The sequence below is a fragment of the Elaeis guineensis genome, chromosome 1 (assembly GCF_000442705.2).
Source record: "Elaeis guineensis isolate ETL-2024a chromosome 1, EG11, whole genome shotgun sequence".
Taxonomy (NCBI): Eukaryota; Viridiplantae; Streptophyta; class Magnoliopsida; order Arecales; family Arecaceae; genus Elaeis; species Elaeis guineensis.
In genome coordinates this window covers 106,463,535-106,491,299 of record NC_025993.2, presented here as the reverse complement: position 1 = coordinate 106,491,299, position 27,765 = coordinate 106,463,535, and the positions used below count along the sequence as shown (strand labels likewise).

At 44.0% G+C, this 27,765-nt stretch overlaps 1 long non-coding RNA gene across 3 annotated transcripts; it reads left to right on the top strand.

Moving 5' to 3' along the window:
- Positions 1-8,318: 8,318 nt before the first annotated feature.
- On the top strand, positions 8,319-25,901 carry LOC140858206 (uncharacterized). Of its 3 annotated transcripts, XR_012141734.1 has the most exons (5): positions 8,319-8,571; positions 21,844-21,989; positions 22,165-23,941; positions 24,104-24,294; positions 24,379-25,901. It is a non-coding gene; the product is annotated as an uncharacterized lncRNA (long non-coding RNA). The 3 variants fall into 3 exon arrangements; XR_012141732.1 differs by lacking the exon at positions 22,165-23,941 and having other exon boundaries at positions 24,147-24,294; XR_012141733.1 differs by lacking the exon at positions 22,165-23,941.
- The last annotated feature ends 1,864 nt before the right edge of the window (positions 25,902-27,765 follow it).

Here is a 27,765-nt window from a genome sequence, read left to right as displayed (position 1 = left end):
ATTGCATCGTAATATGTGGCCGGTAACCATTTGCGATGATTATGGTATGTTGAACAGATTGCTGACCATACGTCGGTATAGCCGACTTTATGTCGGCAGAATCTATGAGTGACCGTTGGCTATTAGCTCTGTCATGCTGTCACATGCCAACGGTCTAAGTCGTCCGCTGTCGATCGGTGGTAGTCGAATACTAATCGATCGATCGATCTTAATTGATCAGTCGGTAGTAGGTCAGCGCAATTAGTTCGGTCGGTCAATGAAGAATCGAAACTGTCTGATCGATCGATGCATAGTTTAAGTCAAGGAGACCAAAGTCGGGGTCGATTTGCTTGAATCGGAGTTTAGTCGGTTGTTGTAAAGTCAGAGTCATCCATCGTAGAGTCGAAGTCGGGGGTCGGTTGATTTGAGTCTGGGTTCGATTGACTTACCCCAACAGTTGCCCTCCACTCTCAAGTCCAAAGTGAGCCAACATGTATATTGTCACGTGGTTTGTCATGTTGGACGAAAGGAGTTATTTCTTGTCATATTGAGCTCTGATTCTGTAGCCACTTTCTCTGGGATACGGACGATCGGTTGCTTTGTCGTTTTGGCAAACACAGAGTCATCTTTAAAATGCCATATTGACAGGATGATTCGGTATCAGTCGTCAGTGTTAGACATCATTTCGGAAAGTTGATTCGGCGTCGGACGATATGATTCTGATAAGTAGATTTTTGCCAGGTGTCCGAATATTATTGGGTCAGAATTGTTCATGCGGATAGGGTTACGTGGCTTATTCTGGGGCAGGTGCGTCGAACCATCCGATCAATAGTCGGTCCAAATATTATCATGTGTCATCATCTGATAGGTCTTCGATTTGACCGTCTTCATCTCGACCGTTGAGAGATCCTATATATAGGATCGTTCTTAGTCAAATTTTCACTTTTCACTATTTTTGATGCTGGAACTCTGTCGGATTGTTGCCCCAACGCTCGCTCCCAACCTTCAAGTCCAGTTCTTTTTTTTTTTTGAGTTCTTTCTTCTAGGATTCATTTTCTTGATAGCTAGGACTTTTTCTTCTCAGGATGGTCGGCTGGAGAGTCCGATGGATGAATTTCAGTCGGGTCTGGAGGTGGAGGCTTCTTCACTTTCGGAGCCGAATGTCGAGTGGCGATATTCGTCAACATACTACCAAAAAAAAGAGAGCACCTGAAAATAAACTTTTTCGACCAAAAAAGAATTGGGCAGCTACTTCATCTGCGCTATCGGCATCGATTTCCAAGCCAAGGATGCTAATGACGGTGGATGAAAATCTGAAGCCCCTTTCTATCCTTGTACGAGTGGGTCGAGCTATTGATATGGTTGGCTAGGTAAGGAGGTCGGAAAATCGTATCCAGATTTTGACTTGAGCAGCATCATTCCTTCTAAGTCGGAAGATGGGGCTGCTGAAGAAGAAATTGAGCCGACTCAAGGTGGGTCACCGATTGTGCCTGAAGTTGTTTCAGTCACTGATTCTACACCAAAACAAAAGGATAGGGACGGCGACGAGTTTTGATCGGTGTAATTTTATTTTTCCTTCTGTAATCAGATTTGTAATCGAACTCTGATCCAATTTTGTACTCTCCTTTTCAAGGAATGAAAGAAAATTTTATCCAAGTATAGACTGTATGTTCTCATTGTCGTAGAATTATAGTCGGATAACCGAATATCAATCCATGAATCAGACATTTGGTAGTAGTTGTAAGATCATCCGTTAGTCGTAGCATTGATGTACTTGATTGAAATTAGGATAACGATGATAAGTCGAATATCTTGTACCTGATGCTTGGTCGAATTTGTACGTTTGATCATCTGATAATCGATGGCAAGCCGAATATCCTTCGACTGGCCGTAGCCAAGTCGGTATAATTTCAATCCAATCTTGATCGTATTGGCATAGCATTCTGCTTAGTTAAATCTAAGTCGGCATAATAGTCATTCAACTTGAGTCGGTCTTTACAGTGGAAAGCCGAGAGATAGTCAGCAATCGATATCTTGGCCTTTGCAGTGAAAGTCGAAATATATTCTATACTGAAATGAAGTCGATTTTTTGGCTTTTACAGTGAAAGCCTGCATACTTAATGTCAATTTAAAATCATAGTCGAGATGTCAATTTTTGCAAGAGGATCTAAATATAGTCGACACCGAAACAGTTGATTCTTTGACTTTTATAGTGAAAGCCAAAGCACAATTGAAGTCGATTTTTACAGTGAAAGATCGAAGTATATCCTGTACCGAGATAGTCAATAGTTCGGCTTTTATAGTAAAAGTCAAAATATAGTCGGTGTCAAGATAAAATCGGTCGTCTGGTTTTTACAATAAAAGCTATGATACGGTCTGTACGTCGATTTTTACATTGAAAATCAGGATATAGTCGATTGACCGTCCATCTGTCAGTTCCTTACAACTTTGCAATTGATTGAAATTTATGATTCTAAAATTCAATATTTCATTGACGGACATGGGCAATACTATATATTGATTTCGTCAATCCGACTAATGGTGTCGAGACTTTTTGAGTTGATCAGTCGATAGTTGCATTCGAGAGAAAGTCGAGTAGAATAGAATATCCGCTGTACTTTTATTAGCTGATTGTTGGAACAATGATAGTCTCATCATGAGTTTGAATTCTCTGAGCATCTTTTTTTGAAAAAATTATTACATTGTTGAGTCATTGTCGTTTCACCGACTCTTCTTCGGAAGTTGCCCCCTGGTTCGATCATCCGGAGATCATGTTGATCACCTCTGCAGTCGGATGATTATTTATAGCTTCCTCAATCAGCTGAAGTCGTCGATCGACAGGAGGTTGAGTTGGCGGATCTCTCTGATATTTTTTGAGGTAGCCTCATCGAATCAGAGCTTCTATCTCGTCCCTAAACTGGATACATTGTACGGTATCGTGACCATGATCACGATGAAACTGACAGTACTTCTTTCGATTGCAGCTCCTCAATGGTGCTCTCATCGATGGGGGGTGTCATAGGTATTCTGCTCCTTCGATCTCTATAAGGATCTATGCACGGAGAGTAGAGAGAGGAGTGTAGGAGTCATACCTGTCGTAATTCGATCTCGGACTCCATCATCAAAGTAAAGCTCGTTCATCAGTAGGTGGCCGACTTGACTCCATAAGGATCTGCGCACGGGGAGTAGAGAGAGGAGTGTAGGAGTCATACCTATCGTAATTCGATCTCGGACTCTATCGTCGAGGTAAAGCTCGTTCATCGGTAGGTGACCGACTTGATTCAGTCGGAGCTTCTTCTTTCTTCTACTGCTTCTTTTTCTGACTTTTGCCTTCTATCTGGCGCTAGTTAGAAGCTCCTTCGTCTGTGCGTATATATTTGTATGCACGCTCCAGAAGTTTGACATAAGTCCGAGGGAGAGTTTTATCTAAAGAATATGTGAATCGAGATCCCCTCAGATCTCTTTTCATGATCGAGATAGCAATGTTTTCGTTGAGGTCTTTGACCTCAAGCGTGGCCGCATTGAAACAAGCCACGAAATCTTGAAGTATTTCAGTCTCTCCTTGCTTAATCGAGAAGAGACTATCAGAAATTTATGACGGCCTTCGGCTGATACTGAAGTGAGCCACAAAAAAATATTCTAGCTGCCCAAAAATATATATGCTTTCCGACTAAAGCCCGGAGTACCAGGCTTGAGCAGCTTTTCGAAGAGTTGTCGGGAAGCCGATGCATAAAAAGACGTCGATCGTCTCCTGAATCGTCATGAGAACCTTGTAGCTCTCAAGGTGGTCGATCGGATCGGTGGATCTGTCGTATGGCTCCACCTGAGACATCTTGAATCAAGATGAGATCGATTAGTCTAAGACGTGCCGAGAAAGTGGCTGGACGGTGTGGAAGTCATAGTCGTTGGAGGACTTCCGACCTTCCACTTAAAGCTGAGCTAGTTAGCGATTGATCTTCTGAAATTTACGTTTATAATCATCAAATCGCCGTTGGAAAACTCTGGGGGTAGAACCACCCGACGAGTTTGAAGGAGACACGGAGGGCATTCGCGGTCGTTTCCCCTTCCTAATACTATTGAGATGGGAAGGAGAGGGAGAATATTGGGAACGATGAGTGGCACACTGAGAGTGCTGAGAATATCGTTGTTCGTCTCGGTGGGAAAGCCGAGATGGTTGCTCCGAAAAAGGAGACGGTGATCACCGTAGATGATGGTGGCTATACCTAGATGGCACCGATTGTGTCACCGGTTGCTCCACTGGTGGCTGTTGCTGCTAGGTTTATTGCTATTGAAGGCTTTTGACTGCCTCCATGAGGACATTTATCTGCTGCACAAGTACAATAATCTGGACGTCTGTGGTGATCACGGGATGTGAGGAACTAGACTCTACTACTGGAGGGGGAGGAACCTCTTTCTGACGGAAAGAGTGTCTCGTCGACCCAATTGCAGTAGAATGCTGGGTCCTGATTTTTGCCATAGTGAATATGATCTCTTTACCCTACCTGACGCGCCAATCTGTTGCGGCCAACTCTCCGTCGCCTGTCATCGAGAACGAACACCTACAAAACAGCATCCACGCAGATCGAATTTGTGTCCGGTGGAGACCCTCCGATGCCTAAGTTAGAGAGAAAAGTTGGTGAACAGGAGTTGAATGTAAGCAATAGCAGAGTTTTGGCCCCCAGTTGGCTTACCAACCCTATTTTCCTTACCTCCTTTTATAGATGAGGTTCTCGTAACCATCGGACGTGGTCCCGTATTTTATGGTGCTAAATCATCGGACCATAATCACGTAGTGAATCATTAATTTTCACTGATTGCATCGTGATATGCGGTCGATAATCATTTACGACGGTTATGGTATGTTGAACAGGTTGTCGACCATACGTCGGTATAGCCGACTTTATGTCGACAGAATCTATGAGTGACCGTCGACTATTAGCTCTGTCATGCTGTCGCATGCCGACGGTCTAAGTCTTCCGCTGTCGATCGGTGGTAGTCAAATACTAGTCGATCGATCGATCTTAATTGGCAAGCCGACAGTAGATCGACGCAATTAGTTTGGTCGGTCAATGAAGAATCGAAACTGTCTGTTCGACCGATGCATAGTCGGAGTCAAGGAGACCAAAGTCGGGATCGATTGACTTGAGTCGAAGTTTAGTTGGTTGTTATAAAGTCAGAGTCGTCCGTCGTAGAGTCGGAGTCGGAGGTCGGTTGATTTGAGTCGGGGTTCGATTGACTTACCCCAACAGCAATGATCAGCCTTGTAAAGTAGGTTGCTTATTTTTATTTATATAAGAAAAAAAAAAAATCATCTAAGAATCAAAGATTTTGATTTTTTTCATACCATTAACAATGAAGATGAGCTGAGGAAAGAAAATGAACACATAAATTTTGACAACAACCAACCAATTCATATGCTTGATAGCAATTTATACGTCAAAATTAACCCTATGCCATCTTATCTTCATGGGATGACGAAGGAAGGCTATATCATCTATCTAAAGAGAGTGCTAGCTTGTTGAGTAGATAAAGCTTGATTTTGAATAAAAATGCAATCTAGTCGAGTCGAATATCTAGTAGTTGAACTTGATTTAATTCAAAATCAGATTCGAAACTCGACTAGAGATAGATTAAGCGTTAATAACTAAGTTCAAATTCAGTTTGATACATATAAAACAATACTTGAGATCAACTTTACTTAAATATCAATCGAGCTATGCTCGATCTTGACCCGGAGCTCAAGCTTAAATTTAAGCATGGGTCATAATTAAAAAATGATTAAAATAAAATATAACATAATATTATATTTTAAAATATCAAATTAATATAATATATATAATATCATTAAGAATATATATACTCAATTGGATTCACAACCAGCCAAATATTTTGCTAATAGAGCTCAACTAGGAAAATCATTTGAGCTATTCAAGTTTAACTCGAGCTGGATAATGTCGAGTCAAGCTCGGACTCAAGTCCAGCTCAAATAGCTCATAAGTTGCTCAGCTCATTTGCATCCTAGTCTTGATACTATAGGTCTGAGTTAAATTTCCATCCTCTGAGTATTATTAAATAAGGCTTTCATATTGTCTACTTTCTATTCCTAAAAACATACAAAAAAACTCTTATTACCATCTCATAGCTCAATTAAAGATTTTAATTATTTGTTTAATGATGCAATTGATTAGGATCTTCTACATGATTTATTTTTGGGTAGTGCACTAAATGTTGTCCTATGAGTTCTATCTAAGCTCTATTTTTATCATTTAAAAGTATTTGGATAATTACTGTTTGAACTCATATTATCGATCATACTTTGTAAATTGTTTTTGTACAGGGAGTCCTTCAAGGAAATTTTTTCTACCATCATTTTGCTACCATGATCATAGAAGTACTTCGTTAATTATTGATAGATTGAATAAGAAAATAATGATGACAAGTCTTTTACCATACAATCGCAAATATGGAACATAGTTAAACAAGTTATCCTTATGCAAAGCAACTAGATTAATTAGCAATTTAGCCAACTAACCTTACCTCAAATAGCCAGCATCTATCTCCGCTTTAGAAAGGACCAAGACAAGCCCTATAGTGGCAACTCTATTATTTTGTTTTCCAATAAAAAAAGGACTTCAAATTGGGATCAATTTTATCTAAGCAAATATTAAAAGAATTCTAAAAATTGAACATGCCAAGCTCATCCTTCAAAGCTTCATTATTTTACTATGTACAACGAGATTGCTTTCTCATATATGTGACAAATACTATTTGATTAAGGGCACACAAAAAAAAGGGGACACCGTCCTATGTACATGGTTATAGGGTAAGGGTAGGCGTGAAATGATGTGTTCGGAAGACTGTCCCCCTTTGGTACCATTTCATAATTTTTTTTTGATATTTAATAAAAAAATTCTTTTTTGATAGCTCAAAGTAATGTTGTTAAGTGGGTTCCTATTGCAGTTAATCATTAAGTGCCATGTGTATCAAGATACTAATCGTGATGGGAGATCCAAAATCGTGCTCCCAAGTAATTACAACCTGGATAGAAGTCTCCATAAAACCTTCTTTGGACCAGTTTTTGACTCTACGGGAATACAATTGCAGGAGCACATTAGGCTCTTTCAGGGAATAAAAACAAATTTATTTTAAGATGTTTATGAATATAGATCTAACTTAGTTTATAACCTTATAATTTTATTGATTATACTGGTTTGATCCATGAGTTTCTATCCAATTATTCAAATAAATCACAAGACAATGCCAATGAGCACTATTTTTTGAGTAACCACTAGTTAGCAGTCTCTAAACTAAGCCATTTAGAGCTAAGTGTACCCAAAAAAACTCATCAATAATAAAATTTGATGTTAAGAATTAAGGAGGATCTTAACAAGAATCTGAAGGTTTTGAGGTGTGGACTATCACTATCTTTAAAGTGATATTTGCCCTCACCATAATTGCTGTAAGATTGATGGTAACTTACTTCCAAGATACAACAAAACTCCATAAATTGATAGCCAGCAACTTCTAAAGATTTATCTTCAAAATTTAATTCATATTTTATTATCTATAAATGACACGATATATAAAGATAGATCATAAAACAAATTTATGACAAATTGAAAATGAATTGAATCTTCAAAAATTAATTCATATTTTATTATTTATAAATGGCACTATATATAAAGATAGATCATGAAAAAAATTTATGACATATTAAAAATGAATTTCAGTTAACTGCCACTACCAAGTGTCCAAGTGCCAAATTTTTAATTATTTAAATATTATATATATAATATTTCAATGAGTTTTTGAAAAAAAATTTGAATTTTTCTTCAAAATTTTCATCATTTCTTTTCAAATATAAGATTAGTTTAAATGTATATAAAATATTTTTTCTTCTTGTAATCTTTCCGTATGGCATTGTTCGCTCGTCTTCCGAATGCTAGTATTACAAACTACCAAAAATAATAATAGCTATAACATATGGAACCCTCATCCGATGTATCCCCAAGCTGTTCTAAACCAGTTCTATATCTAGATCTGCTAAAAATCAGTTTGTTGACCGGTTTATCTTTATGAATATTTAAACCGGTTTATCTTTAGGTGAATTAAACTATATCAGTGAGGTTTTCAGCGAAATTAGAGGAAAGTTTCCTACTCTTTCCTTTTCCCGCTCCTATTGGAGGGAAGAAATCGTTTCGCATTCTTTCCTTTTGTAAGGCAACACGTTTCTCCAAGAGAAGCACCCGTCGTGCTCCCAAGCCCCCCATAAATATGTCATGATCCGTCCACCCCTTTCACTCTACGACGTCGGCGGTGAGTTCCCGAAAATCCTCTCTCTCTCTCTCTCTCTCTCTCTATTCCCCCTTTTTCCTCTCAGTTATTAGGTTGAGTTGTGTTGGATTTTGTTTCCATCCATCTTGTTTCCTATGGAGACGTACTGAAATATGTTTGGGTCTCCATACGTCTTGTTCTGTCCTTTTGAGCTCATTTTCTTAGTTGTTGAATCCACACCCTTCCTTTTTGTTTCAATTGTTAGCCGTTTCCTCTTCTTTGCGAACTCTACATGCCTGAACTCTGGTTCGAGGGATGGTATGTTTCCACTCGATTGTTTTTTCTTTTTTTATGTTTTGGATTTGTTTTTGATAGATTATGCCACTGAGCACTACTTTGGATGGTACTACGTATCTTTCTTTTATTATTTGAGTCTGGATGGTGTACACTTTTTGATTTTCTAGTTTTTTTTTTTTTGGTTTCAAATTTTTCTTATTTCTTTTCTTCATGATTGTTTGTTGATAGGTTTTAGTTACGGTAGGGTGAAGATATGGAAAAGGAATTAAGGGCTGTGGAAGGTCGCAGTACTATCTTCTTATCAATTTCGCTAGTATGTTGGGTGTTTGATTTTTATAAAAAGTTTGCAGGCTTTTATGGTTTCCACAAGATTTATAATCCACTGATGGATTTTCATTGGTTAAGGGGAATCGGTTGAGATTGTATAGGTATGCATGTGATTTTTCGGGATCATTGTAAGAACAATCAAGATTCATCGGCCTTAATTTTATGATTTCTATAAAATTTAGGTTTGAGGAGATGAAGCTTCATCGATTGAAATGCATAATTTTTAGATTGTTGTGAATACCTTGGAGTTGAATCTATTGAAATGCATGTATGGTCTTTTATTTTCTATTTGTACCAGTTGCTGGGATATACCGACTGACCCCTCTACGCCGACTTACCCTCGGATCTGTCCGACCGACGTCCGACTCTTCCAACTGGACCGACCGATGGCTCCGACAACGACTGCCGACAATATGCGGCCGAAGGTATGTCAGCCGAACAGGCCCATACTGTTCCCGACCGACCGAACGACCGAGCCCAAATCACCGACTCACTGTCGGGGGTGGCAGTCGACGTCCGACTTCAGTAAGGCACCAGACCAGCCGACGATGTCTCCGGGTCATCACCGGATGTCCCGGCAGTCGAGTATCGATGTATAGTCGGCCAGTTCGTCCGAACGTCGTACGGCGGCTATGGGCTGTTGTCCTGTCAAGGACATGCTGCGCGACCGTCCTGGGGCATTGTCCCGCCAAGGACATGGGTTAATTCTGACAACCCGCGGTGATTTGACAGCCCACGATGACTTAACATCCCACGATGATTTGACAGCCTCCGACGATTTGACAGCCCTCGACGATTTGACAACTCTCCAGTTGTCTGCACTATTAATGGCGAGACCACGCCGCATTCTACTATAAAAAGGGATAAGGCAACAGTCCTGGTAAGCTTTTCTGAGTTTGGCTCAAGCTTTCTCAAGCCTTCTCTAGCCCTCTCGCGCTGAGCCTTTGATTTTCCACTGTTGCCTAGTCTCCTCTCTGACTTGACCATCGGAGGGTCTCCGCCGGAGGCTTCTCCGATCTGTGAGGATTTTTCTTACAGGTGCGCAACCCCGACGATCGGGCGATGGGGGGATTGGCCGCAACAGATTTGGCACGTCAGGAAGGGAGGCTCGACAGAGGTAAGCCAGCGAGCTCCACAGAGCTTGAAAAAATCTCTCGAAATGATGAAAACTAGAGCTCAGCGATCGAGAGTTATCGGGTCGGCGAGGCGTTCTTCCCGTCGGGAAGAGGCCTCTCCTTCACCCTCCATGGCGGAGCCTAGTTCTCCGCACCCGACGGTGATCACGGAGGCACAGATCGCGGCAATTATGCGGCAAATGACCGTTCTGACGGACGCGGTCAAAAATCTCCAACAGCAATCGACTCAGTTGCCGCAACTGCCGGCAGAACAATCGGGGGTGCATCCCATGCCATCCAGAAGCTGCCACCGATGCCCGCGTCCACTTCCATCTCCTCCTCAAGAGCAGCCGTCTCTGCACTCCCACCGAGAAGGGGGGAGGCGGCCACAGCGTGACACCCGTCGGTCTCGGCGTCTCTCTCCTTCCCAGCTGGAGCAGGCGAGGAAGGAGAAGCGGCCGTGGGCACCGTTTGCCTCACTCTCAAGTTCATCGGGAGGATCAACCTCTGGGGTTTCTCAACGCCGACGGTTAGACAACTACGAGCGTAAGTTCGAAGAAATCGACCGTCGGTTTGTCCAACTCTAGATGGATGGTCAGAAGTCTTCGAACGACGTCGACTTTCGGACCACTCAACCTCTCTCCCGATTTATCCTCGACGAACCGATCCCTAGTCGGTTCAAGATACCTCATGTGGAGCCTTACGACAGCTCTACCGACCCAATTGACCATCTAAAGAGCTACAAGGCTCTCATGACGATCCAAGGGGCAACCGATGCCCTCCTTTGCATCGGCTTCCCCGCCACACTCCACAAAGCCACCAGGGCCTGGTACTCCGGCCTCCGCTCGAGAAATATCCACTCCTTCGGACAGCTCGAATATTCTTTCGTAGCCCATTTCAGTACCAGTCGGAAGCCACCACGAACTTCAGATAGTCTCTTCTCCCTCAAACAGGGAGAAAACAAGACGCTCCAACATTTTGTGGCCCGATTCAATGCAGCCACGCTTGAGGTCCGGGACCTCTATGAGGACATGGCTATCTCGGCCATGAAGAGGGGGCTAAGGGGGTCTTGGTTCACATATTCTCTGGACAAGACCCTCCTCCAGACATATGCCGAATTATTGAAGCGCGCATACAAATACATATGCGCAGACGAGGGAGCTTCCGATCGGCGCCTGACTGAAGGTGCGGGCCAGAAGGAGAAGCGGAAGAAAAGTCGGGCTGCTGGTGAACCCAGCAGGCCCCCGACTGACAAACGGGTCTCGCCCCGATGACGGAGTCCGAGATCACCCCGACGGCGGAGTCCGAGACCGACGCATCGCCGGTATGACTCCTACACTCCTCTCTCTGCTCCTCGTGCACAGATCTTGATGGAGATCGAAGGAGCGGAATACCTGCGACGGCCTCCGCCTCTGAAGGCAAAAGGCCTCGTCCGAAGAAGATACTGCCGGTTCCATCGGAGCCACTGTCACAACACCGAGCAATGCATCCAACTCAAGGTTGAAATTGAAGACCTCATACGACGAGGCTATCTCGGAAAGTACCGAAGGGACCCACCGGCTCGATCCCTTAACGACCAACGACCCCAACCGACTGAAGAGGCAGTGAATAACCAGCCCACTGTTGGAGTCATCGACATGATCTCCAGATGACTGGATCGGGGGACGACTGCTGAAGAAGAGTCGATGAAGAGGCCACGCCAGGATAATGTAATCATCTTCACAGATGAGGATGCTCGGAGAATTCAAACTTCCCATGATGACGCTGTTGTTGTCTCGACAACAATAGCGAACTATGATGTAAAAAGAATTCTTATTGATAATGGAAGCTCCACTAATGTTCTGTTTTACTCGGCCTTTCCCGAATGCGACTGTCGACCGACTGACTCAAGAGAATCTCCACGCCCCTGGTGGGCTTTATCGGAGAAGCCGTTGCGGTGGAAGAAAAAATTACTCTCCCCGTGATAGTCGGGACCGAACCACGGTAAAGCACTGTCCACATGATGTTTATGGTCGTCCAAGTACCTTCGGCCTACAAAGCCATACTTGAAAGATCTGGACTAAATGTCCTCAGGACGATAATCTCGACATACCACTTGCTGGTCCGATTTTCGACTAAAAATGGAGCCGGAGAAATGTGCGGTGATCAACAGCTTGCCCGACGGTGCTTCCAGATCTCCACTCAAAGCAATGAATCAAAAGACTCCCTGACGGTTGACAAGCTGGACCAACGGGAAGAGGAGGAGCGGGGTGAACCGGCAGAACAGCTGATTTCCATCCCGATGATCGAGAATCCCGAACAGGTCGTCTGGATCGGGTCGCAGTTGTCCGACCCGGAGCGACGGCAGCTGATAGAGCTGTTGAAAGCTAACGCCGACGTATTCGCTTGGTCGGCAGCGGATATGTCCGTCATACCTCCCAAAATAATGACTCACCGACTCAACATCACCCCTAGTGCGAAGCCGGTGAGACAGAAGAAATGGGCTTTCGCCCCCGAAAGACAGAAGGCCATCGACGAGGAAGTGGACAAGCTACTCGAGGTGGGCTTCATTAGAGAAATCACGTATCCCGACTGGCTCGTAAATATCGTCATGGTGAAAAGCCAACAGAAAGTGGAGGATCTGCATCGACTACACCGACTTGAATCGGATCTGCCCGAAGGATAGCTTCCCGCTGTCGAAGATCGACCAACTGGTAGATGCGACGTCTGGTTATCGACTGTTTAGCTTCATGGATGCCTTCATCGGGTATAACCAGATCCGAATGGTGCCCGAAGATGAAGAGCATACGGCCTTCGTGACCGCCAAGGGCCTCTACTGCTACAAAGTGATGCCCTTCGGTCTGAAGAATTTCGGGGCCACCTACCAACGCCTCGTCAACAAGGTCTTCAAAGATCAAATTGGGTGCAACATGGGATGTACGTGGATGATATGCTGGTGAAAAGTGCGCAGGCTTTAGATCATGTCCAGGACCTGAAAAAAACTTTTCACACTCTTCGGCGACATCGGATGAAGCTAAATCCGACTAAGTGCGCCTTCGGGGTAGCTTCGGGGAAGTTCCTCGGGTTTCTCATTTTTCAGCACGGAATCGAGGCCAACCCCGAGAAGATAAAGGCGATCATCGACATGCGGCACCCGAACACCAAAAAGGAGGTGCAGGAGCTCAATGGAAAGATCATCGCGCTTAGCCAATTCATCTCTCGGTCGGTTGAGGGATGCCTTCCGTTCTTCAAAACCCTGAGGCAGACGAAGGACTTCTCTTGGCCGAATGAGTGCCGGTAAGCTTTTGAAGATTTGAAAAAGTACCTGGCCTCTCCACCCCTGCTTGTAAAGCCAGAGGTCAGAGAAATATTGTACCTTTATTTGGCCACCGCTCTAGAGGCTGTTAGTTCGGTACTCGTCCGGAAGAACGAGAGCCGAATTCACCAGCCCATATACTATACCAGCAAAGTGCTCCACGGAGCTGAAACTCGATACTCGAGGATGAAGAAGATGATATTTGCCCTGCTCATATCTGCGCAAAGACTCCATCCATATTTCCAAGCACACGCCATCGTGGTCCTCACCGACCAGCCCTTGAGGGCAATCCTCCACCGCCCTGACACATCAGGACGACTGACAAAATGGACAGTGAGGTTGAGCGAGTTTGACATCCAGTACCGATCACGACCTGTTTTAAAAGTCCAAGTCCTGGCTGACTTTATTGCGGAATGCCCGACAGCTGACCAAATGTCGGAAGATGGAAGCTCCAAAGAAGCTACGACCTCTGAATGTGACCTCGGCTCAACCTGGGTGTTACACAGATGGAGCTTCCAATGCCCAAGGGAGCAGGGTTGGGTTCCTGCTTACCAATTCAGAGGGAGTGGTTGTCGAGTACGCCCTCTGATTCAACTTCAAAGCTTTCAATAATCAAGCCGAGTATGAAGCACTCTTCGCTGGCTTGAGAGTGGTGAAGGAGCTTGGGATCGATAGCCTCAGAGTCTTCTCCGACTCCCAGCTGATTGTGGGGCAAGTCAAGGACGAATTTGAAGCACGAGACCCGACCATGACGAAATATCTCCAGAAGGTGAGAGATCTCGGGATACATCTCAGGTATTTCGAGATCTCCCATATTTCCAGATCGGAGAATGCTCGGCCGATGCACTTTCCAGACTTGCGATATCTACCTACGGCACTTTGGATCGGACACTTATGGAGAGTCTCGAGCAGTCGAGCATCGACAGGGCTGAGGAGATACTACAACTGACGATCGAGCCAAGCTAGATGAATCCGATCGTTCAGTACCTGACTGATGGAGCCAGCCCTGAAGATCCCATAGAAGCCAAGCGACTCCGCTGGGCGGCCTTCCAGTACGTAATGATGGATGGACGACTCTACAAAAGATCGTTCTCCCTTCCCTTGCTACGGTGCCTCAGACCGGCGGATGCGGACTACGCACTCAGGGAGGTGCATGAAGGGATCTGTGGGAGTCACCTGGGGGGTAAATCCTTGGCCTACAAAGTTCTTCGGCAAGGATACTACTGGCCCACCATGAAGAAAGATGCGGCTGACTTGGTTCGAAGGTGCGAGCCATGTCAGAAGTATGCCAACTTGCAGCATCGACCCGCCAACCAACTGACTGCCATTGTCGCCCCATGGCCCTTCGCCCAATGGGGGATCGACGTACTCGGCCCTTTTCCTCCGACGTCTGGCCAAAGAAAGTTTATAGTTGTCGCGATCGACTATTTCACTAAGTGGGTGGAGGTCGAACCTCTGGCGTAAATTATCGAGCGTAAGATGGAAGACTTTGTCCAGAAGTCTATCATCTTTAGGTTCGGACTGCCGCACACCATCATCACCGATAATGGACGACAGTTCGACAACAATGACTTCAGAGAATTTTGTGCGAGATTTCATATCACGCACAGACTGACCTCGGTCGGCCACCCACAGTCCAACGGAAAAGTCAAAGTGACCAACCGAACCATTCTGCACAGGTTGAAGACTCGACTGAATGAAGCCAGAGGCCTCTAGGTCGAAGAGTTGCATTCGATCCTGTGGGCATACCGAACGACACCCCGAACCCCAATCGAGGAATCTCCTTTTAACCTGGCCTACGGGACGGAGGCGATGATCCCACTAGAGATCGGGCTGCCATCGATTAGAGTTGAGCAATATTGTGAACCGAGCAACTCCGAGTGTCGGAGAGCTGACTTGGACCTCCTACCCGAGCTCCAACACGAGGCTCAACTCCGCATGGCTTCCTACCGACAGAGAGTGGCCCGATACTACAACGCTAAGGTTAGGCCAAAATTTTTCAGACCCGAAGATCTGGTTTTGAGGAAGATGGAAGTCTCGAAGCCTCAGGATCAAGAAAAACTGTCCCCAAACTGGGAAGGATCCTACAAGATTGCAGACACCTGCAGGTCGGGAGCCTACCGACTTGAAACCCTGGAAGGGACGGCCATTCCTCGGACCTGAAATGCTGACAACCTGAAATTGTATTATCAATGAACTCTGTACGCTCTTCTTGCTCGGAATACAATACAATTTCAGAACTCCAGAGTCTACGAAGTTTGGCTCTCCACTGAAGGTCGGCCCGTGTCGAAATACGGGCCTCGATGTTCCGACTTGATCCCAATGTCTCGTTGGGAATCTACGATTTTACACCGAATCTACGACTCGATTGTCGAATCTATGACTTTATGCCGAATCTACGATTCGATTGCCGAATCTATGACTTTACGTTGAATCTACGACTCGATCGTTGAATCTACGACTTTACGCCGAATCTACGGCTCGATCGTCGAACCAACGGCCTTTGCCTCTAAAGGCAGAGGGCTTCGACTAATGCGGCTGGCTAACTTACCCACTTAGCTTCGACTAAGAAAGGGCAAAACGCCAAGATAACCGCGACATACCCGCCCGACCAAGGTCTGGGCAACGAGTATTCGACTTGCGACATACCGATCCGGTCACGATCGGTCGAAGGATATTCGACTTGCCACCATCTATCATATGACTCGACATGCTACATCAACGGATATTCGACTTGTGACATACCGATCCGATCATGATCGATCGAAGGATATACGGCTTGCCACCATTTATCATACGTTCCGATGTGCGCGTCCGATCAAGGGTCGGACAATGGATATTTTACTTTCCATCTTTATCCTATCCGAATATGTCAGACGCTACTCGACTATCAGACTTTATGGAATGATCGTGTCGACAAGCTACGTTCGGGGATTGACTGACACCCGACCCCATATGTGCACCTGACCAAAGTCCGGGCAACAGATGCTCGACCTACGATCTGTACGGCTCTCGACCATCGGATCCTAGGTAGCCTGTGTGACAGTCGGAATGCCGACCTGTGATCGAGGCTTGTTCTACCCTTAGCGTGGCGCACGCCACTGATCACTTTGATCGGCTATGTTGGACCTTACCGAACGTCCTAATGGGACATGTCGGAACTACGACCTATGCACTCAGAGATGGTTTGGACGATCAAACATATTCAACCACATGCGGGAAAAAATGTGAGAAGTCTTTGATTTTACTAAGTCAAAATTGGGACGAAGCCCGATTACAAAATTGGGATGAGGCCCGATTACAGATATCAAAGGCTAAACAGAAAGTAAAAAAGTACAAAGATAACAGAGCGGATACTCCGACTATTCGTCGGAGTCGGCTTCTTCCATCGGGTAGAGTTTGGGAGCAACCGACGTGCTCGCTCAGGTCGGTGAGGGACCGGGGGTTGGAGCCGCCCCATCCTCGGTGACTCGTTTCGTCAGCAGTGGGTCGGCCTCTTCCTCTGCGGCTTGGTCCTCCGACCCTGGAGGGACGATCCCGCTCAGGTCGAGCTCTGGGTGCATACTCTGGATCACTTCTCGGGCATCCTCGTACCCCATCCGGTAGGAGGCGAAGCCGCTCTCGAGGAGATCCTCCCAATACTCCTCCGAACCATGGAAGTCCTCCACTGCCCGACCCAGTGCCTCCCTGGCCGACTCTGCCTCTGCCTTCAATATGTCGACATCGGCCTGGGCGGAGGACAAGTTCTCCTCAACCTTGGCCAGGTTCTCCAGGCTAACGCGAAGCTGTTCGCGCTCGACCTCGAGTTCCCTAATGCAGCTGTCCTGCTCGTGCCTCAGTCGGTGAACGGAGTGGGTCTTGCGCCGAACCTGCTCGCGGGCCGACTAAAGTTCGGCCTCCGAGGTGGCTAGACCGTCGGTGAGTCGGAAGATCTCCTCCTCGAGCCTAGCCTCACGGTCGACCGACAACTTCAGCTGATCGACCAGCGTCGCCTTCTCAGCTTCGACGATCTCTGCCTTCTTCTTCCAGGCCACCCGGACGTCGCCGAACCTCCAGTACCCAGCCTCCAGCTCGGATATATTGTAGATCAGCTGCAGGCGGAAGGCCGGCTGTCAGAAAACCGAATTGATAGAAAACAATAATGAAGAGGAGAAAGGAAGAATAGGAGCTCACCTGGATCATAGTCGGCTAAAAGGAAGAAAGCATGTCGGACACTGGCCGACTCTTCATGATCTTCCGGTCGGTCGGGAGAATGGTTGCTTGGCACAACCTCCTGGCCAAATCATGATTGGCCAGGGCCGACGCTCCTTCGGAAAGCTGGACGTCGGATGATGTGGCTCGACCGGTCGACCTTGTGTCGTCGCCCGACGCCATCGGAGCCTTCCCTCGTCCGACCGTCCAGGCCCGAAAATCAGAGAGGGATGGAAAGCTCGAGCTCGACTGGGTCCCTCTCGAGGCCGCGACGGCCACCGCTGTAGGTCGTTTGGGCTCATGTACTTCGATCCGAACCTCTTCCGTGGGTGGGGGAGCCGACGCTCCTTCGACTGCCCCCTCGGTTGCCCCTTCCTCAGATGGCACCTCAGGTGGCACCGCCGAAGCCGACAGAGCGATGACCGGCTCGTAGCCCGACGCACGTTCGGTGTCGGGCTGTGCTCCCACCACCGCAAGATCGATCAGCGATGCTATCTGAGGCCTCTTGGGAGGCCGCGATGGTCCGGCCTCGGGCGCCGGTCTCTTCCTCATCGCATGTTGCCAAATGTCGGCGTCGGTCAACCTCACTCTCGGCGGTATCCCTGCAATTTCAACAAAGGGTCAGCACAAGTCCAAGGACAGACAGAAAAGATAAAGGACGACCGACGGATCGAGTGTACCGAGATGGAGAATCGAACTTAAGCCGGCATCGTACAGAGCTTGCTCGGTGATGAGCTCCCTCTGCTTCGACACTGACACATCCTTCAGTCGGTGAAAGTCCTCTCGATCGCCATCCTCCATCCGACTGTTTTTGTTCGGTTGAGTCCGAGGGTCGCCCCAGCGGGAAGGGAACCCCCAAGAAAGCGAAGAGGAAGCAAAGAAAAATTGATTCTTCCACCCGTGGATCGATGATGGAAGATCAGTGATGAATGAAAGACCCTTCCGAAGATTGAAGAACCACCACCCTCAGGCCTTCGGATGGGGTCGAAGGATGAAGAACGCCTGAAAGAGAGAAATACGATGATAGGTTGGCAAAAGCCAATACAACAGTGTAAAATTGATTATCAGCCGGACTGAGTTCGATGCCAGTTGCGCCGGACAAAGCCCGTAATAATCCAGAATGTTCTGGACGAACTCCAAAATCAGGAAGCGAAGACCTGTCCGAAGATCCTCGACATAGAAGGCCACCTGGTCCGGAGGTGGATTGTTAACCCGACCCTTGGCCCCAGGGGCGAAGAGCTCGAACCGCTCTGGGATACTGTACTGCTCCCTGAGCCATTCGATGTTTGCCGTTGAAAGTGAAGAAACCTCCACCTCCGGGGTCGACCGAGAATCATCGGTCAGGTTTTCCGACTGACTTTCTCGAGGAGAGGTCCTAGCCATGACGCTAGCCCCAGAAAGGAGAACAAAAGAAAATGGCAAAGGAGGAAGGGAGCAAGAAGACAAGAACAGTCAAGAAAAACTTCGAGAAGAGCTTTCGAAGGGAGAGCATGGAGACAACTATCTAGGACTGGGGGACAACTCGACAGAGCCTCAGCGCCAAGAGCAGATTTGCAACAAAAGTAAAATTTTGGATGTAAGTGGCCGTGTATATATAAGGCCCTTCAACGATCGAGATGAAAGCACGTCGGGCGAGGGCTTCCCGGATGCCGACACGTGGCGGCACCTGGGCCCTTCCTCGATCCGATGATTCGATGCACTTGCCACCAGATCAAGCCACGTCGCCTCTATCCACGTGAACGGGTCTGGCCCAATAGCCCCCTGCCATGTGGCGAAAAAATCGCATCTCGGGATTCACTAACCGACGGCTGTTCATGTTCCCAAGGAGACGACGGTTCGTGTTCTCAAAGAGACGGCAGCGGTTCCTGTTCCTGATGAGACGTCTGACATCAGACCATTCATCGGTACGATCACCAGAGTCGGAGCATGATGTGATGGATAACCACTCCTTTCGTCTGAAGCCGTCGCCCACGTTGAAATGCTGGCCGACACGACATCCGACTCAGGAGTGGGGGGGCAACTGTTGGGATATACCGACCGACCCTCTACGCCGACTTACCCTCGGACCTATCCGACCAACGCCCGACTCTTCCAATCGGACCGATCGACGGCTCCGACAACGGCTGCCGACAATATGCGGCCGAAGGTATGTCGGCCGAATAGGCCCATACTGTTTTCGACCGGCCGAGTGATCGAGCCCAAATCACCGACTCACTATCGGGGGTGGCAGCTGACGTCTGACTTCAGCAAGGCACCAGACCAGCCAACGGTGTCTTCGGGTCATCACCCAACGTCCCGACAGCCGAGTACCGACGTATAGTCGGCCAGCCCGTCCGAACGCTGTACGACGGCTATGGGCTGCTGTCCTGTCAAGGACATGCTACGCGACCGCCCTGGGGCATTGTCCCGTCAAAGACATGGGTTAATTCTGACAACCCACGGTAATTTGACAGCCCACGGCGACTTGATAGCCCATGGCAATTTGATAGCCTTCGGCGATTTGACAACTCTTCAGTTGTCTGCACCATTAATGGCAGGACCACGCCGCATTCTACTATAAAAAGGGGTAAGACAACAGTCCTGGTAAGTTTTTCTGAGTTTGGCTCGAGCTTTCTCAAGCCTTCTCTAGCCCTCTCGCGCTGAGCCTCTGATTTTTCACTGTTGCCTAGTCTCCTCTCGGACTTGACCGTCAGAGGGTCCCCGCCGGAGGTCTCTCCGATCTGTGAGGACTTGTCTTGCAAGTGCGCGACATCGATCGGGCGACGGAGAGATTGGCCGCAACACCAATGAAAGCAGTAGGTTGTGGGTGGGCTAGGACATATGACATTGACAGGAAGTATGTTCTGAAAAGCTTGAGTAGCACCAAGAGCCCTAAATAAGAATGCTTGGTGAATGAGGATATATAAACTTAAACCGGCTCATTAAGATAAGATTTGACAATGATGATTAAGGTTATGGTTATTTTGTATAGTCTTTATAAAATTCTCTATTTTAACTTTTAGCATAATAATTTCATTTTAATGTGGTTTGGGAGGGGGGAGGGGTGGAGGTGTGATAGTCAATTAGCTTGTTATAATTTCATCAATTATGATTTATAAATACCTCTTCATGTAATAATCAATTGCTTCAACATTTTCAGTTACAAAGGAGTCAAAGTTAGAGCAAATTAATTCATGGTTAGATTTAGTTAAAGAACTAATACAATTTTGTTGGAAGTTTTTTCTTTATTTTTTTATTGTATCTTCCAACTAAATTGCTGAGCTAGTTGTATATTTCGATCATATATCACTAGAATAGATATTAATTTAGAGTATTGTGTTTAATAGACTTTTTTATTGTCATCTGAATCCGTGGGTTGCATATGAGAGGAAACATGCATAATGGTGATCTAGCATCTAATTAAAATTTTAATGGTATTAGCAATGCAACTTAATAAATGCACTCCTGTACTATTATATTTTGCTGCTGCACTTTTCTCTTTATCGTTGTTATAAGTGTAAGCAAGAGATGAACCAAAAAGGAATAATTATAAAGGATAGGAGTGTGTTTAGATGTTAGAAGTATTTGTGTGATCCAACTTTTGGGTTATTACAGCAGAAATTCGGATTAGAATTTTTAGTAGAATGAGTTTTAAGAATCCACACTAATTAAATTCAAAGTTTAGGATACCATAGTGATTTGGGCCTTGGAATCTTGAAATGTTTTGTTTTTGTGAATATCATTTGAGAGAAAAAAGTTAGGTTTTATTTATTTTCCTTATATGCTGTCCTGCTTTTTCTTCTTCTTCTTTTAATAGAAGTATTGTACATGCCGCAATAACATTGATGTTATTGTCATACGTAGTTGTAGTTTTTTTTTTTTCCCTCCTTTCCCATTAGCTATTGTGATATGGGTTAACCTACCTTGAGAAATGTTGGAAAAGTTCAGTTCTTATAGTAAAAAATATGTTTAATATTTAGATAGTATTTGTAAACGAGAAGGTTAGTTATGCCAATATTTCTGGTGCAGTTGCAGTAATATATGCTTGGCTAAAACCTTGTTTCGTTGTATACATCATCTGACCTACTTATTTCTACAACTTGGACTATAGGATTAGGCGTTATCTCATATACTGTGATTTTCTGATTGGAGCTGTTGTCTTTGATGCTTCATACCTTTGGAAGCCACACAAAAGATGATTTTAAACATATGATTAGTTTTGCCGGAATTAATTGTATATCTTTCTGCTTCTATTGCATATTCGTATTGCAGTTATGTCTTAGAATACATGGTTTGGATTTATGCAGTCCTTAACTAAGGTGGATAATTGTTTTGATCTCTGTTATCTAGAAAGTTCGAGCAATAATTTTTTGTTTCCTGAATCAGATTTATTTTCTTGTCTGGAAGATATGCTTTCGATGTTTGTTAGAAGGAGTTCGTGATGTGAATGTCGGAGTTCAGAAATGTGGCATTACAAGTTGCTCTAATCGATTAATTCGCTGCAATTCATGCAAGATTGCCATTGAGCACCGGTATGATACCATTTCTATGCTTATACACTTAAATTTTGAGCCTTATGATTCCCAAATCGTAATGGAGCAACCTTATTGTTGCATTAAAGCTCACCCTTTGCCATTTCTATGCTTATATCCTTACATATTGTTTGTGTGATGTATCTTTTTATTTAATTTATGGGATCATATGAAGCACTGATGATGTTGTAAATATTGCCTGGACAATATGCCAAACGATGACGAGCTACAAGTGCATTGGTTGTGTGAGCTGTGCAAAGCTAGGATTCACAAATTAGCTTCTCCTAGAAAGCTTAAAGGCAGAAGATCAACAAGGATACCAGAATGTAAATATAGGAAAATCAAACATGCTGATGTTGGTAGAGACAAATATGGGTTTATGGAAAGCAGTGGATCTTATGAATCTATGGAACGACCTTCCAGTTCCAATGTTGCAAGTGCATTAGAAATTGACCGACCAGGTGCTGGTTTGCTGCAGAAGGAAATTCAGAATGTTGCATATTCATGTAGCAAGTGTGCCGAGGATGAGACACCAAGGAGACACAGACGACAATTGATTTTAGCCGAGGAGGAAGAAGTAAATGATGAAAATGTTGAAAAATGATCCCTCATGAGTGCAGAATATGGATTCTTCGCCCATGATCACTAACTCAGGTGACGATGTCGACACCGCAATAGGAAGAAAAAAGAAATAAAAATAGGATACAATTAAATATGTGGATTAGCTCAAAGTCTATCTCCATAGGACATGCAAAGCTTCACTATAAAAAAAAATAAATACAAAAAGAGATCTCACACTTTCAACTCTCATAAACCTTTCTCTTTCAACAAAAAACATTCATCCCTTACAAAAGTTCTCACAAAAATTTTAAGAAGATCCTCTTTGCAACTACTTTCGTAGCTCTCTATCACTACTATTGCCTGCTGCTCACCTAAGTTGCTATTGAGAGCTCTAGCTGCCACACCCTGCTCTCAGGCTATCAAGCCTCTTTTATAGGCCCATGATCCACTTCAGATCCAAATCACATTTTGTTTCGAACTTAGAAATGTTCATTGCCATCCGATCGCATCTGCACATGTCTCAACTACTCGATCACGCGTGAAACACAGCCAAAAATGATCCTGGATCGTCCGATCAAGCCTGCAAGCTTCCCTAATCATTGGATTGTGCAAATCCGAGCTGTAGATCGTGATAATTTGCATTTGGACTGCAGCGGTCCATAGAAGATGCATGGACCGCGACTCCCCATACAGTCCACGGGGGATTGTGACTCCCCACACAGTCCACGGTGGACTGCATCATAAACTGGCTGGGCCGCACACGTCTATGCGCCCACGCTGGGCCAGCACGTGCAGGCCCCACTTGGGCGCCCGCACTGCAGGCCAACATGCCTGGGCTGCACGTTGCAGGCCCCGCTGGCTGCGTGCTATGATAGGCTTGGGCATCTGTAGGCCGGGTCTGTGGGTTGCACCTTCGAGCCGCTCCGTCGTGAGCCTCATGCTGCGTCTGCTGGGCTTTTCTCCTACTATGGATCAAATTCGAGGTGCCAAAACTCAACAGAGAATTGTAGGCATTCATCTAGTAAAGTTATTGAAGATGAGAATCCAAAAAAAAAGTATAGATGATTGAACTAAACTGCGGACCAATTAGATGAAGTGGTTCCATTTTGTTGTGTTGATCAGAAGGTCCATGGTGACAGCAGTTTGCAAGCAAATGAACCCTTGCCATCATCAGAAAATGCTCTAGATATTGCTATAAAGTCAAAAATATAAATCAATGCTATTGATGAAGCTATAAACAAGTGGCACAATTGTTCTCTGGAGGCATCCAAGTCTCAAGAAATGATACAGACAGAAACTCATGATACTGGAAGGAATATCTCAGGCCACCAGAAATTTATTGATCATCAATATTATGAACTTGCACGACCTATAATCTAGTATGTTTGGAGGTTAGTGATCTTCTAGGATGTTATCAGATATTTTGGAGCTTTGTCTACTGAATGATCTATTTGCCTTTTTATGTGTTTGCAACCTTAATGATTTAATTGAGATCCATACTTGTTATATTTTTTTTCTTGTCCACGGGGGATGCTTTGAAATTTTGAATGAAGCATATGGTCCCATTAAAGCACACTTATCAGACAGAGCATGTAGGAAAGTTTGCATCACTGCAGCAATCTTGCCACAAGTGCTTCAGATGGTAAAGTTGTCAAAGTTGGATGCATGGCCAAGAAGTTTTAAGAATTCACCACCAACTGGTGACAACATCACTTTATATATATTTCTTTACAGATGATAAAAGGTACTGGGATCTGATTTTAATCTATAAGAAAGATAATGAAAATTAATGTTCTGAAATCTTGCTCTACTTGGCTATGTATTTCAGTGCAAAATCAATGTTCGATCATTTAATATGGGATGTCATCAGCAAGAGACTGGTGCTCAAAGTTGTACTTGATGAAGCTGAGCTGCTTGTCTTCGCATCTATTGTGTTGCCAGAAGTTTACCATAATATGCTCAAACTATTGTATTTAAGTGTATCTGCTTGTTATTTTCATGTAATATTATTCTTTCATTGTCCAGTTGTTTGGACATTTAAGATTTTTCCAAGTATGAAATAAGAAATCCAAAAATAGAAGAAGGAAAATCTCATTCTGAATGATCTTATGAAAATTCTGCACAGTTAATAAGAAAATGTAAATATTTTAATAACAATGTCGCTTCTGCCTATCAAGAGCAACGATTTAACTATAGTTTATTTCTTTTCTAGGAAAAAGGTTCACAATAAGAGATTGATTGGTTTCAATATTCAAGCATGTGCTGCAATTTATTTCTTTTCTGAAAAAATAATAGATAAGTTTAGTTCCTGTTTGATGAAAATAGTCCTGTACATTTTTTTTTTTTTTTTCTTCTCTTCAAATTGTTCCTTCTCTGGGTTAGGTGAGCAAAAAGCCTAGCTTGCTGAGTTTTTCTAATCAATACTGAGGTTAGAGAACTCAACAAGTTGACTCATGGCTTGGTGAAGTCATTTTCTTGCTATTGTGTCAAAATTCTGAGACTTGGCTAGCTTTTGAAAATAAATATTAGTTGGTTGAGCTATTGTGGCATATCACTTAACAAGTAGACAAATGGTTAGATATTTTTTTTTTCCATGACTTAAACAAGTTTAACTGAGGTAGGAACTAAAAAAAGCAAGTACGGCACATCACCTTCTTGTAATTTTGCAAGAAATTATGTTTAATTAATAATAACTCTATATTACTGCATGTGTAATGAATTGTCATGGTATGCATGGCTACAATATACATTATTAAGTGGCTTTTAGGATACCATATGTTTTAAAATTTTTAAAGCTTTATGTATGATGAAGAATGGTAATTCCATCTCAGGACTCTACCTGCCCACATCTATTTATTTGCCTAGATCAAGTCAATTTGATGGCTCAAGTGACATATGTTTTCGGATAGGTTCAATATAAATCAAATTAGGAGCATAATTGATGTGTTTTTTCTTCAAATTCAAGTTGAAAGATCACCTCCCTCGCCCTCCCCCACCCTCACCCCACAAAAAAAAAAAAAAAAAAAGAGGCAATAAATAGTTGACAACTTATGATGTTTCCTTCTCATCTACATAAAGGATGAACTACATAATTATTGGACCATTTTGATTTTCAGTGAACAACTATAATGGCAAGGTATTGAATTTCATTGCATTAATCCCATAAATCCTCTTTTAAACAGTTGGTCATACTCCAAAACAATGACAAGTAATAAAATGTATTACTACTTCAAAATAAATAATGACAAGTAGTGATATAATTGGGTTTCTATTTTTGAATTATACTTTGATTTCCTAATGCTATGTTTTATGGCTGACCATTTTAAAATTAGCTAACCATATTGCATCTTATTGCAGGATTCCACGGACACTACTACTTGTGGGGGGCATTTAAGGGAAGGCAAGTTCAAAAAATCTCCAGCGCAGCAGCAAATTGTTGCTCCACAGCGAATGAAATCCCAGCAAGGGAAAAGATTAAGGACTTGGAACATGCAGAAGAACATATTAATTCTCACCATCATAAATCTGTCATTGTTGGAGTTGCAAAAGAGAAGCAAAGAGTGGATGACTCTAAACCTTCAGGCGAAAAGGAAAAGGTTGAAGCTCTTTATGAGAAGCCCTCCGATGTCGTCGCAAATGAACAACTTGATGAAGAGAAGCAAAAGGTGGATGATTCTAATGATACAGAAGGGGAGGAGGAGGTCAAAGTTTGTGATAAGAACACATCCAATATAACAATTGATAGCAATGCTGCTGACTTGTCTAACCACTTGGTGATTTTTGGAAAGAAAATTCCAGCCACCAGTATGCTACATGACTGTCCTTCTGAGGATATAAAGATGAAAAACTGGGAACAAGGAAGAGAGACAAAGGAAAAGCAATTGCATCATGACTCCACAGAGAACATCTTATTATTGTTTCCATTGCAAGCAGAAAACATGGCCAGCAAATCTACTATTGGGGGAGGCACTGAATTAGACCTTGTGCTCCGGCTTGGCTTTTCTACATGTGATAATGGGTGTTGAAAGTTCATCTCCGATAGTGATTCCGCAGCCATATCTTCCATGGTCTCCCACTCTTCCCAACTCACCCCTTTCTTTGCTTTAAATTTTGTTGGAGGGTGGGAGAGTTTGCAAAGTTTCTATTTTTTTTTTAAATTTTTATTTATTACATTTGTATAATTTGTTTTTTCCTTTCCGTTGTATTTTTATTCTTGATTAATGTCATTGAGCAGGCACGTGATATTATATATATTTTTGCCCCATCTCTTGATTGTGTAATTTAACTTCTGAGAAGTCATAATTTTATCATATAGATGGCTTTTTTTGTGAAAAGAAGTTGAAGCTATATTACGGTGGACAGCATACTCTAATAACATCCTACCTAAGATGAGACTAACAGAAGCCCCTGAAACCAAAATCAGAACAATAGAATGAACAACCGATAATGATTTAACCATAATAGTAGTCTTTTTAAAGCAAGCAAAGATAATAGAAGACATAGGTAAAGCATGAATACAGCATTCCACTAACTATGCATGTCTAACAAGAATAATACAAAAGCATTTTAATTCCATATGAATGCAATCAAATTTTGTAATAGTAAAGGAGCCCTTGAGTGCTTGAGGCCAACCAATCTGATTGGCCTCCCTAAATATATGAGACAGATGGCACACCACAGTAATGGCTTTCCAGCCCATGATATCCTTCAACAAAGGTTAATGTCTATCCCAACTGCAGCATGAAAATCCACCCTATAGCTATTAAGGAATCTCCCCAATCCAAGGTTGTTGTGGTTGGGAATAGGGTATTACCGCATGCGGCTCCAAAGAATCTCACTTCGATTCTATGCTGGGAAGTGTGGTTGGAAAAAAATAGTAGGATGTTTGTAAGGAAAAAATATACTATGTATTCGGCCCTCCAAATAGTACTCCATCAATTTAAGATGCGGGAGAATCTCTGCACTTTTTATTGCCAGACATAAGACTCTATGGGTTAAACCGCATAGGTTACTTCAAAGCTCCTCAAGGCCTAGCAGAACTACCAGCTCATGACCTTCCTACAGCACCATTTTCAGATAGTGCTGAAATCCGGAAACAAAAGATGAGCAAGCACTACAAGAAATTTTACTATTAGCAAATTAACCATCACTAATAGTTTATCTGCCATCGCTAATTAGTAGTTGGAACAATCTTAGTCGTTAATTACCATTATTA